The sequence below is a fragment of the Amblyomma mixtum genome, chromosome 4 (assembly GCF_055824585.1).
Source record: "Amblyomma mixtum isolate Tamu chromosome 4, ASM5582458v1, whole genome shotgun sequence".
Taxonomy (NCBI): Eukaryota; Metazoa; Arthropoda; class Arachnida; order Ixodida; family Ixodidae; genus Amblyomma; species Amblyomma mixtum.
The window spans coordinates 11583491-11594260 of NC_143015.1; the positions used below are offsets into that span (position 1 = coordinate 11583491).

At 46.1% G+C, this 10770-nt stretch overlaps 1 long non-coding RNA gene across 1 annotated transcript; it reads right to left on the bottom strand.

Moving 5' to 3' along the window:
* Window positions 1-4665: 4665 nt before the first annotated feature.
* Window positions 4666-5440, bottom strand: LOC149345702 (uncharacterized). Its single transcript, XR_016292024.1, has 2 exons — window positions 5190-5440; window positions 4666-4791 (listed from the first exon to the last, which is right to left on the bottom strand). It is a non-coding gene; the product is annotated as an uncharacterized LOC149345702 (long non-coding RNA).
* Window positions 5441-10770: the final 5330 nt, after the last annotated feature.

Consider the following 10770-nt stretch of genomic DNA (forward strand, 5'->3'; position numbering starts at 1 on the left):
AATGCCAACAAGTAACACGGCAAAATATAACAGCTAAAATTAAGAAAACGCCGCGGAAAAACTAACAGCTAAAAGGTAAAACCCACAGAAACATAAGGTTAAGTCTTGTGTATCAAATAGCGGAATAAAGTTGGCGGGAAAAAGACGGATGCATAAGGTGGGAAGTTAAAATGTTAGTGCCTCGAATTTTTTGCCAGATAGGCGAGTTCTTTCTCAGATAGCGACACTGAAGGCTGGCTAATGCACTGTTCTTTTAACGCAGCTATTGTGATTGCCTCAACTATTTCACGGGGCCTCGTGTTTCTGATTGTGGCCATTACCCGAGTTTTTTCAAAGTGTGGCACACATCCTGTTTCTACATCTTTGCAGTCCCGACAGTGGATACCAATGTGACGGCACTTTTGTACATTTGTGTTGTAATCATGTTCTTTTAGTCTTTCATTTAAACAACGCCCTGTCTGTCCAATATACTGCTTTCCACAGGACAGAGGGATGGAATAGACAACTGAATCGGTACATTGCACAAAATTCTTCTGATGCCTGACATTGCATATACTCTCTTTTTTACGAGTTTCATTGACCTTTCTGCAAAGCTGGGAAAGTCGCTTTGGGGCACTAAAGACGACTTCAACTCCAACACGTTTCCCAATTTTCTTCATGTTGTGCGAAATGCGATGCAAGTAGGGCATAACGGAGACTTTCTTTCTATTGGCGTTGCCAGTCGTGGCAGTCGAATCGGGTCGTTTTGATTTTTTAAGCATTGCTTCAGCGACTGAGGCTAAAAGCTTAGTGGGGTAGCCAGCATTTTCTAATCTAATTGTTTGCGCTGAAAAACTTGTCTCAATTTGATGGTCACACGATTTTACCAGCGCATTTCTAAAGATTCCTTGAACCACATTCCTTTTAACCAACTTATACTGTATTTACACGGGCGCCCTTAACCATAGTTAATGTAACTATGGTTCTCCGTAACTATAGTTAGCCGTGCTCACACGACAAGCCAAACTATAGACCTCCTTCACCCCGCGACGTCACGGGGATGCGGTGGCGCTGATGTCAGTAGCGACTTTCGCGTGGTAGGCAAAACAGGTTCCGCCTGCCCGTGCCTACCGCAGTTGCCGCAGCTACCGGCGGCTGCATCGTGGCTACGCACTGCAGAAGTAGCATGTACTGACCAGCTGTGTCGTTGTTTATGCGCGTAGTATCATAAAATGGAAAATTAGATTAGCCTTAATAGGTTTCTCGCATATAAATACCGCATTAGGAAATGGGCCGCGGTAGTAAAAGCGCGAAGTCTGGGTGTCGACAGGCGCTGCCACTCAACGTACTTCATAGCAGGGAAATTTTTGCGCTCATTCAAATGAACAGCAGCATGGTACGCTTAAAACTGCGGAAGGAAAAAAAAAGCATGTAGCTGCGCACGTACTTATCACCCTGAGCTGGTGTGCACGGGCGCCGGCAAGGTCATTCACCATCAACGAGTGCGTTATTTCGTTGATAGCCCATCATGTTTTAACGTGTGTAGAAGTTATACGAAAATATAATGGCGCGTTTTAGGGCATTCATTATATTCTTGAAACTATTTCTTAACATGACCGACATGATCATTTGATTCTAGTAGAAAGCAGTCTGGTAAGTTGTGACAATCTTGCGCGGTCACGTTGGCATGCTTCGAACAGCGTACTTTAAGTGTGCTAAAAACCACATCCTTTTCATTGCATCATGCATGTGCCATAAGTTGCTTTATGAAGTACTACATGATCGCGAAGCCTGTTTGGAAAGAAGCAACCGCAGGCGGGCTACTAAAAGAGCACGTAGCGAGATTTACAGGGGATGAGGCAATGAAAAGTTTTTTTCTTTATTGATGCATGATATATATATCCAAATTTGGTGCAAATATGAAATTGCTCTGACAATTTTAGTAATGCGTTTTATTTTCAGCTATACCTGGTGCAGTTCTTCGTTAATTACAATTAACACCCTCGTCAAGTCACCCCGGGTCTTGAATAATTAAGTATAAAGTGCGGAAAATTTTTATGCCAGCATGCCCAAAGCCCTGTTCTCTATGATGGCGGTATTACTTCTTTTTTATTAGATTATCAGTACTTATGCTTGCATAGTCCCATGAAAACTTTTGTTATAAAAATAACTAACATACTACTGCTCCTGTAGGAAAAAAATCGGGACATTTATTGCACTTCTCTACGTATCTGGAACCGTTCGCGACAAATAGTAGTAGTAGTAAAAGACTTTTAATCGATCATAATTTACAGGCCGAGCATTTCGACCGCCTGGGCGACCAGAAGCCGCTGTTCTTCTTCCCCTTCAGCGCCAAGCCAGTCGAGCCAGGTGGTGATGGATAGAGAGGGTGGGGGGAAGGAACCCGACTGCTGAGCAGCCGGGCAATAGAAGAGGCAATGGGCCAGGTCCGCATAGATACAGGGGCAGTTGGGACAGGAAGGGTCCGATCGATAGCGATAGAGGAAAAGGCGGGACGGGGTGATAACTGCATTCATCTAAATGTGCCGAAGAAGGCGAGACTCCGGCACCGTGAGTGATGGATGAGGGGGAGGGTAAAGGCGTTTGTCGAGGCGGAGCTCAAGGTAGACCTCTTTTATGGTGCGGCGAAGGGTGAGTCTCCCACCGTCCTCCGAGGGCTTGGGCCAGGGAATCAACGGTGCCCGGAAAAGTGTGTCGCGGGCGAGCTGATGGGCCAGCTCATTGCCGTCAATCCCTGAATGCCCAGGGACCCAGCGGAGGAAAACGATGGAAGGCTGCAGTGCGGAGACCGCTCGTTCGACCTCCTGTTGGAGAGAAGGGGTCAGGGTGCGTTCCTCTATGTGGTGTATAGCGGCTTGTGAGTCCGAATAGACTGTGTACTCTTGGAGAGAGGGAAGGAGGGACGCGACAAATAAAATCATTCTATTTCCATTATTTACAAATTTACGAAGGGGGGAGCGATGCCAATCACTGAAAATGTGGTAGATCAAAAAACAACCCTTCAAGTTCACTCCCTTGTTATGGCCTCTTCGCTTTCGCTTTGGTCAAAGAAATGCGGCACTGAAATCAACGAAACCTCTGATCCCTCTTCGTAGTGATGCTACCATTGTGGTACTCCGTGGTCGGAAGCCCGCAGAATTCGCGACGTGCAAGGACCATCAGAAACCGCATTACCTCACAATTTTTGACGACCAGAGATCTAAAAACCCTAATTTATGAATTTCTACTGAATATTTTGCTATATTTTTTCGTCACAAAACCAAAGACCCAGGACTAGGAAAGCATATAATTTCAGGAATTCAAACTTTTCACTAAATCGACCAGTTCAAGAAGGGGAGAAGTCGGCCTGGCTGGTGCCTGATCTGACGGCTAAAAACAGCGGTTACGCGAGACATATGAAATCGGGACACGATCGACGCTGTCCCCACTTTTCATACTGCGCGACACGTGTGTCAAAAGAAGGTGAGCGCACGTCGGCTCTGCCGAAAAAACGCCACTGCTTACCTCACTACTGTACTGAGGTAAAATCATTCTGGATAGTGCAGAGTGTCAAAAACTTATCATTTTATTCAATGTCTAGGTACAATACACTGTGGCGAAATACGCCGTACATGGCCAATGCGAGTCTGTGTACTTCGAGGAATACTAAGTTGAAAGCATCAACCATTGCTATGATTTTTAGAAACTCAAAACGCGCCTACAAGCCTTGAAAACCGGCGCCGCGCCACCTCAACTCGACGCCACTCCCTGGCCTCTTGCCTACCGCGAGCCTGCTAGCGACTGCAGCGCCACCTCGCTTGTTTGTAAACATGGAGGAGGTCTATAGTTACGCCGGAAGTGCCGGCTTCTGGCCCCTTGGGATTTTCATCTTCACGAGGTCTGGCGTTTTTCCTTGTTTTTTTTCCGTTTTTTTTTCTTGCCTCCATTGAAACTTCTCACCTTCACTTGTTATATTAGTTAAGATCTTTGGTTTGCTTGTGTCGCTTGTCTCTTCATGACCTTGTAGATTCCACTTGTTCTTTCTTTCCTTGTGTGGCACGCCCCCCTGACATGGCTATATATATATATATACGTTGCATCTGTACTTCCGAAATAAGGTTGTAAGTTCAGCGCTCCTGTCCGTCGTGTTCCGCCTTTTTCTTGTCTGTTGTGTCCCAGTAAACCATAAAACGTACCATAGACATCAGCAAGATATTTACGCTGGACATTAGACACCTCCATTAGACATCCATATTAGTACCGTTTACGAAAAATCTACGTACCTACAACATGAAAATTGGGGTCCAGTTCACGTTGTAGGTACGTACTGCAGACATCACGCTCTACATTTATCAGATATTTGTGAACATGTAAGTACGCCCAGTCTACGTAGCCTAGACGTCTATATAAAGAGAATATGACTATACATAGATCAATATCCAGGTGAAAATTTCTAACTGGTTCCAGTCCTACTGTTTTAAGAGACACATTTCCAGACTGGAACCAGCTGCAATACGAGATGCAGCTGACACCTGTTACAATTCCAGATGGAACGGAGACCTACTGCATCCCAGCCACAGACTTCCCTATGGAGTCGTCGGGACGTCCAAGCACTCCAGCTAGCTCAAATACAGTTGAGTAAGCGAGTACATGGCCATCATGGGAGCCCAAAACACTGCAGATGACTTCCTAGTGCGTTAGTATTTTATTGCGCTCGGCGCTTTCACTGAATCTTCTCGTTGAGCATAATCGTCAGGTTAACAGCTGCGGTGGCATCAATACTCTTCTGCCGAGCCCAATAGGCCAGGGTTGCTGCAAAAGAAAGCATAATTGTTCACTTTTACAGGTGACAAGAGAATGGCACAGCAACCACAACAAACAAACCCAGTAATTTACGCCACTTTTACCGACGCAAGTCTATGAAGCGTGAAAGGTTGCCCTTGCAGCACTAAAAGGCAGTCGTGCTGAGCGGAGTGTGCTTGCACACGCACTTCGGCCCACCATCCGAACGCAGGCCCACATTTCGGTAGTAGAGGCCAGTTGCATACATCACCAGCCTTTGTTTCAATACACAGCGAGTTTGGCGAAAACAGCCAAACGAGTGAGCGTAAAAATATAACGTGCCGATAAATGCGTTAGAATTTTTTCATTACGAACGCAAAAATAGCATAAAATACACTTCAATGAGTAAACTGAGACTGAGTACGCACCAAGAAAGGTCACGATCCCAGCCGGTGAAAACGACTTGTAGTCCTAATTCGTACTGACGGGTCCACTTCGCCGAGTAGTAAAAGCAAGCAAACTGTCTTCCTTCAGCTCCATCAAGGAAAGAACGGTTGAACAATCTCGCCAGCAATAATAAGAGAATAATTAATTCTGTGTCGAGGTTCTTCAAACACAATGTTCCCACGGAACACGATTGAAATCGCACACGCCCTGCGCTCTACCACTGCCACCATGGCTGAACCAAGCCTCGTGCGGATGTGCGAAACTGTCACATATTTTGTATCGTCTCTTTTTTGTACTTAGTAGCAGGCTTGGTGTGGCATGAAAAATAAGTTAATTATTTTTAAATTGTAGCATATTACTTTTTCACAGCTGCAATCGCCATGCGCAGTTTGCGCTATTATTGATAAAATACGATACGAACTACAACGCGATGGCGGCTTAGACAATTCACCGCACTTTCCCCGCCGCCGCCTGTCCGCAGCATACATGGAGGAAGAAAAACTTTTTTTACCTCCATGGCAGCATAGAACAGGCATATGGGCAGCGCATGTAGCATGAAGGCACATGATGAAGGCAAGATGACCAACTATCGTTAGGGTAACGGGCTGGATTCAGAGAGAATGCAAGCACAGCAGAGAGGATCAGGGCAGGTGGGCAGATGAGGTTCGGAAGTTTGCTGGGATAAGGGGGCCGCCGCTGGCACAGGGTTAACTGGAGAAATTTTTGGCCTGCACTGGACATGATTACAGTGTTGACATGATGATAAAAAGCGGGACTCAAGAAGTTTATTCTCAAGAAATATGAGGTCACACATTCAGCAACACAAATGCCTAAGCTTTCCTCAGCTCAACATTCCAATAGTTATCATTGCTAGCGCGATTAGCAGATTTAAGACATTTTTGAAAAAAAAAAATAACTCCCAAAAATTGCACTGAACCAATTCTTGTATTTTAAATAGTTGGATAAGTTGAATAAAACATGCTTAATCAGAAAAAATGGTTATTATATAGTCCTGGCTGCTAAATAACAAAAAGTTTTTTAGTGTGTCCTCACTTTTCAGTGTGGTTGAGATAGCTTGCAGGCTGTAGCACAAGGTATACATTGAATGTAAGAATAGTAATGAAATAACAATGCGAATCTTGACCAAAGTGACTGGCATTTCAAACCAACTGCGTACAGTTGAGTCAGAAACCTGATGCGTGTGCATTCAGATTTGTCTTTACTACTTGCCGTATTTTTCATCTTTCTAGGCAGGATAATGTTGCCGTGAAACGAGCACGAAAAAACGCAAAAACACAGGCAGCGCTGGTCATGCCTCCAATTTGTAGTCAACAGCGATTTCAAACTTTAAATGCAGTAAGGCAACACGAAATATCGAACGATTGAAAAATATGGAATTCTTAAATTATATATCTCGCTTACATACCCAGGACGTGACAAGTAATATCTACGAGAAGTCTAGGTTAAGGCAGATATGATGTCGTGGGTACGTTTGCAGCTTTTCCACGAAAAAAGGTTGGTAGATAAGACGTCTGAGAGATTTTGGTTTGGTACATAGACGTTCAGACTTAATCTGGACATCTATGGGAGGTTTGTGGTTTGCTGGGGTTTTGTGCGCTGGTTCCTTCAGAAGTATGTATTACCAACTAGCCCAACAACAAGTGTTGCGCAAATTTAGCGCCATGCTCCTGCTACCGAGTGGTCTCTTCACAAAACGATCACTGCAGAAGCAGCGACCGCAGAAGCAGCGTTTGCAGCAATGCGTTGATTCGGCGGTTAAAACCTCTCTCGATAATACGAGGCTTCAGCATAGTGTTGGTTACTGTTATAGGCTAGGGTGAGCCAGGCACATGTCCCCGACGAGAGAAACAATGGTGCATATTCGCGTCAGCCTTCGAGGTTTGCAGTGCTTAAACATTGCTTTTGAACTCTGGAATGTAGTAATCCCTTAGCTATCTTACAAGGCTTAAATTCAACCGTCATACAAAGTGGCAACATTAAATTTTAATTCAAATTGAATAAGTTAGCGACAGCGCAGAGTACATTTGGTATTCTCTTTCAACAAAGTTTCCCGAAGAAAATTCCACTGATCGTCAAGTTTAAAGCAGAAATTTATCGCGCACACGACCTATTCATCAAGGATGTCTTCATGTACAAGGGGGGCGAACCACGGTCCTGTAAATTGCGTTGTTTCTCTTTCTTACACATACAAATCGCGAAATAGAGGCAACAAGTATACACGTAATTAAGTGCAATGCACCAAAAGAAGTATCCTTCGTTCAAAAGTCATCATCATCGTTGGTGGTCACTGTTCCGTGTGCCACCGTTTCATTACTAGCAAACAGCGGAGATTGGTTCAGGTCCAAGCTATGGGGAACCGAAACCACTGTTTCCTTTGTATCAAACCGTGCAGACTGGTTCACGACCAAGGTAGAGGGGTCCGAAACATTTTCAGGCTCAGTAGGTTCTGTACTAACAGTGTGACGCGTGTTCGACGACATGTTCATTACCTCTGTCAAAGGTACCTTCCTAGCATTTGCACTTGCGTTCTTGATCAATCTCCTGTTGTTCTCGTGTCCTCCCTTCAAAGAAGACAACTGTTTCACACGTTCTGTTGAGGATGCTGTGGTGGATAGGTGCAGTCTGCCCGTTGTAGTCGCCCCGTCGGTCACCGACAAAAAAGAAAGCGGTTTCACGCTGATACCCGTTGTGTTCACATCAAGCTCATCATTTATGGCTTTGTTGGAAGACTGGTCGGACAACAGGCCCGAGCGAGAGCTGGCACGTGAGGATAGTAAGCTGACCACGATGAACACTGCGACCAGCATCGCAACGCCGAGCACCAGAACGCAGTTGCGATTTGAGTACACCACCGTTTCCAGCTGGACAAGCTTCCTGAACGCAACTGGATTTCGAAGGGGTCCCTGGCCCACCTTTTCCTCGGACAGATTGACATAGGCCACAAGCTCTTTCCTGCCGAACGGCATCGCCTGCGGAAATTTGGCGGCGGGACCATACACCAACCTTTGGCGAAGGGTAGATAACTTTTCCAACATACTTTTGGCTGCCTTTTTACCAAGGCCAGTCCACAGCGTCGAAAACGTCTTAGCGAAGAGCAATCGTGACGACGTCCCAAGGATGTTACTGGACGCTGGAGCTGTTTCGCTTTCGTCAAAGTGGTCGGATGGGCGAATTTCCTCTTCCTTACATATGCTGACGGCACAGCAGGCATTCAGGCCGTTTTCCATTCCTTGCTCCGACAGTGAAGAGGGTATCGGGGATGGGGACGTCCTCCGGCATATCCTCTGGAGGCCGAAGTTCGAGTCCCTCTTTCGGCGCACGAACCATGGCAGTGGCAGGCGCTTGCATCGCGGTCGACGGAGAGCCATCAGCCACGCAGCTTGGCGCATGCGTGAGCGTGGACGTCTCAAAAATGTTTTGACGCGACATACAGGGGTGCGCGTCCCTCTCAACCGCCTCCATCGTGGGGTCTTCCGAGATGGTAGAAAACAGCTCGGTCCAGCCAGAGGCGACCCTTTTGAGCACTCTGCTGCCGCTTCTCAGGTCCGATTTCTGCTTGCCCTGCTTACCTCCAAGATCGCGAGGCTGAGAAGAGTTTCGCTTTCGCGCAGGATGGTAGATACTGTCGTCATAGTCTTGACATAAATCGCACACATGCTGTGTCTCTAACACACCGCCGAAATAGGAGTCTTCAAAGTCATCGCACCGGTTTCTCCAAGAAGGAGGTCGCCGCTTAAGTTCGTCGCTGGAAGAACCCGCGATATTCCATGCCTCGGCATTGTAGCTGGTCCCGATTCGATGCTCACTGCGGGACTTGGGCTTGCCTTGCCACTTCGTGGTGCCTGTTTTCATGGCAGCTGCTTGAAGCTGTGAGGTCAGCTGCTATAACAGTCGCTTCTTCTACGTCTTTTGCGTTGGGTTGGGCACGAGTGCCAGAGGTCAGTTTATTTAAACATGGCGCGTGCAGTCGATTAACATAGATTTTCGTTGTTCAAGCAAAGAAAAAGATCAAAATTAACTCTACAGAGTAGTTGGAACAACAGTATTGAGAGAAATGTGCACCGCGCTTTTTACGCTTCAGTCTGTCATAAAAAAATTTAAGCAAAGAAATGCGCAGCTCACCTTGTTCGAGCCTTTTTTAGTTCTCAGCCTTCCTTTGCGGTAATGAACTAATAACAGACCCTGTGAATAACTAAAGCTACGGACAAAATTTCCGAGAGTTGTTATACTCCTCGCAAAGATGAAAAAGAAAATATTCTCGAAGAACACCATGATTTCAATATTTGTAATGCCTATGTAATCACTTGAGAAACTGAGAGCACTCGGACAGCCGAACAGACTCCGATACAACGTGTGCTGCATTGATAAATATGCAGTTGCTTCCATCTGCTGTCATGAAGTTGTTACAGAGTGTAATGGAAATAATATAAATGGGGAATGCAACGATTACTCAACGTTGAGTACGATATCTGATCAGTGGACAAAGCGCGTGTGGGCATCTGCAGAATGCACGAAGAAGGTGCCTCGCTGCACCACGGCTCCAAGCACAAATCGGTCGGGCCCACTCGCGTACAGACATACACTAAAACTTGGGAAATGCGAATGTGTGAAAAAAAATTATCCATTGCCCCATTAGTCAGTCAGCTGGTATATGTCCCAGCAAGTGTTGCACGGAAGTCTGCTCGTGTTTCTTGGTTTTTCATTGTTTACCTAGCTCCGCAGAAATAATTGATTTTCCTGTAACCCGCATCCCGCAGGCTTTTTTCATGACTAAACGCCCAAAGCCGCACGTGTTATGCACCTGCGCCTACCGTGAAACACCAGCGTCATCAGTCTGCAGTGGCAGTTTTTTTCGCTGCTTCAGCCCCAAGCTAGGAAAGAATGAGAATAGTGGGATACATTGTCATTAAGTCGATAAGCTAATCGGCAGCATGAAAGTTTTATTTTTCTTAAGAATACAATGTTTTTACCTCCCACTGTCGCCAAATTAAGGTGAGCATCGTTCAGAACCGCCGTGAACCTGAAGATGAACACGAGAGTGAACATGTCGCCGGATGTGAAACCGGACTTGTTCGAAATATTCCGAAACTTTCCGTCCGTAGAGCATCCATCAGGTATCATCGCTCGTTTTTTGTGTTTCTTCATATGTGTTAAAAAGAAAATTTGTGTTCTCGCGCTGTTCCCATTCGCCCCGCATCAAGACCAACAAGAGAGACAAAATCCGTCAGCAGGAGAAGAGGCATCTGCTCAGCGAGCGGAGTGTGAACCAGCGACGGAGCAAAGGGATGAGCGTCATTTCTCCCTGTCTTCGGGCAGCCACCATGGCCGCAGCCTCCAACGCTGACGTGCCGTTGTTGTTGTGGTTGTTGTTGTTGTTGTTGTTGTTGCTGTTGGTGCTGTTGCTGTTGCTGCTGTTGCTGCTGCTGTTGCTGCTGTTGCTGCTGTTGCTGTTGTTGCTGTTGCTGCTGTTGCTGCTGCTGTTGCTGCTGTTGCTGCTGTTGCTGCTGTTGCTGTTGTTGCTGTTGCTGCTGTTGCTGCTGT